We start from the raw sequence: 3,076 nt of genomic DNA on the forward strand, positions 1-3,076 counted from the left end.
TTTTAACAGGTGGCAACTCTTCCAAAAAATTCGCCTATTTTCCACTGTAGGTCATAAGCTCTCTGCTTGCAAAATTTCATGCAAATCCATTCAGTCATTTCCGCGTATTAATTTAATGAAACTTTTTTAACAGGTGGCAACTCTTAAGAAAAGTATCCTATTTTCCAATCTACGTCATAAGCTATCTGTGTGCAAATTTTCATGCAAATCCATTCAGTCGTTCCCGCAAAAATTAAATAAATTAAACTTTTTTAACAGGTGGCAACGCATAAGCTATCTGCGTACCAAATTTCATGCAAATCCGTTCAGTTGTTTCCGCGTGATGATTTCCCAAACATCCAAACATACAAACTTTCACATTTATAATATTAGTAAGATAGTAAGATGTATGCACATATATAGGCATGTATGTACATATATACTTATATCCAAATGAATACAGTGTGTATTACATAAAAAGAACAAACATTAATACAGTGTTGCCTACTACACACGGTGCAAGTGTTTAATAACATCTTTTTTTCTCGCACTTGGAATAGTTTCTCGGTGCTTCCGAACTGTCAAAAACAATGCTTGTTTTTGCTCCTCACTTTTGGCATGCATTTGTTGAAGCTTTGAGCGAGCGCCACTCCACGCTCTGCGGTATCGTTTATAACTTTTAAGTTCCTTATATTTTTATTTATTATAATTCTCGTTTGTTGTCCAGTTTTCAGCATTATATTTCAGGAAATTAAGAAACAAGTTATATATTTTTTTAGACACTTTATATTAAAAACTTCAACAGACTTACGTCCGGTTTCCAATTCGTTTTATCACTAAATTATTATTTTTAGCACAAACAAGAGTCCCTATATCTGTTGTACTATAAAACTTCATAATCTTATTAAATAAGTTTCCTTGTTCAATAAATGTCAAATGACAATTAAAGCAACACAATCAAAAACTTTTGGACGGGTGGAAAATTTTGCAGCGGTGGCAAATATAATTCACAGATAAAATCACTTTTAAGGAATTTAAAAGTTGTAAACGATACCGCAGAGCGTGGAGTGGCGCTCGCTCAAAGCTTCAACAACATGCATGCCAAAAGTGATTAGCAAAAACAAGCATTGTTTTTGACAGTTCGGAAGGAAATCCGACAAGATTTGATTAAAATATACCTATTTTTTTATAAAGATGCATTTAAAATCTGCAGTTTCCGGAAAACAAACAACAGCGTTGAGCGACCTCTAAATCTTGTTCAAATAAGCTGAAATTTTATAAAGAACTTGTCTTCCCTATTATTTTCAAGAATCCGAACGTTCCCAGTCGAAATTCGAAACAGTTCAAATTTTGAATCACCCTAACCTACCCTCATCGATGTTAGTCTCCTTGGCGTGGGTATGAAGCGGTGGTGACATGGGGGCCCATTAGGGGCTTTCTATATCAGAACGAACAAAGAGGGAGGCTCCGCATGGGAACCTGTGTAAGACACGAGCTTACACAGTCTCCTATGTAGAGATTACCGCACCGACGATTACTCCTGCCCTTATCCCTCCTTATTTTCCTATCCCAACAACCCAATTCCTCCCCCTAATCCAGGGTGTTACGCGACACCATGCCCATTGGATGGTTTAAAGCCAGGGGCAAAACAGACCGGCTGTATTTTAACGGCGCCTTCCTGACACCCGGCCGCGTCAGGGAGTAACGGTGGCCTTACAGCGGCAAGGGGCGCTGTCGCGGTGTACCGTATGATTTCCCCACATACTACGCAGACTACTGCGCTTGTCTCGTCGAGCAGGTGGTCGTACGAACAAGATGAATCACAACCTAAAAAAAACCAAACAAAAACAAAAAAATTATTAAAAACTTCGTCTTCCCCAAATCGGGGAAAGACCGCGCAGGCGCAAGCGCCATATGCGCCGCTTCGCTCCACAAGGAGCTCTTCCGGGCTGGATGTGGGGCCACTTCACGCCAGCCCGTGCCTACGGGTGTTATGGTGGGGCCTAGCACCAGCAAGGCTGCAGGGATTGTGTAGGAAACGGCAAATCCATCTGCGGCTATGGGTGCTGGGGGCCCATCAAATGCCGGCAAGGATGCGAAATATACCACCACAGAAGCAGAGGCCTCACGGCCTGGCCAGAGTGGAGGGCGACAAGTGGCCACAAAAGAAATCACCGGAGGCGTGGCAACAATGGAAACTTTGGGCCACGCCACCCAGGAAATCGAGTCTGAGCGGGGTATGTACGCTGAAAAGCGTAAGACCGCGAGGATGCTAAAGAAGTACGACGGTGTCCCATTGGATACGTTGCCCCAGAGCGCGAAGGAAGCGGTGGAAAGGGCGAAAGCTCTACTGCGCAACTTCCAAGTCAATCTCGGGACTTCGGTGGAAAACCGGGTACCCCCGTCAAAGCGACAAAGGTCGGTGGAGGAAATATATCCTACACCCAAGAGAGTCCGGCCACACTCCTGGATGGGCAGACCTAGCATTGCCGAGGGACCGAATCCTCATAGGGGTTTTGGACCGATGCAACGAGCTCGGGTCCATACCGAAGGACCAGTGGAGGTGTATGAAGGCAGCCTTGGCGAATGACATTTTTGATGTTCTGCTGGAGAGCCGCGGAACCCCTCCAGCTTGCAAAGACGCTGGTTGGTACTAGGGCCACGTAAAAGTGGTCGCCTGCGAGGATCCGAGATCGGTGGCGCTGTACAAGGCTGCCGTTGCAAGGATAGGCCCTGTCTATCCAGGGGCTAGGTTGGAGGTTGTAGACTGGAAGGATATTCCAGTCAGACCAAGAGCAAGGGCTTGGGTACCGACGACACCTTCGGCACCAGAGAGCATCCTAAAGATGCTTCAAATGATGAACCCAGCCCTTCCGAGGAGTGATTGGAGGGTCATCCGAGTCGAGGGCGCTGATGGCCCTTCAAGGCAGGTAGTTTTGTCCCTAAACAAGGAGTCACTCGAGCTCCTGGAGAAGGGGAAAGACCGAGTATATTATGGCCTCGACGAGGTCATTTAAATATCTTTCTTTTACCTAATTACAGTGATGGTGACGTCGCGACAACAATATTAATAATAATAATAATAATAATAATAATA

This window comes from Rhagoletis pomonella, unplaced genomic scaffold (genome assembly GCF_013731165.1).
Source record: "Rhagoletis pomonella isolate Grant_MI unplaced genomic scaffold, Rhpom_1.0 Rhpom_scaffold_00005, whole genome shotgun sequence".
NCBI classification, from domain to species: domain Eukaryota; kingdom Metazoa; phylum Arthropoda; class Insecta; order Diptera; family Tephritidae; genus Rhagoletis; species Rhagoletis pomonella.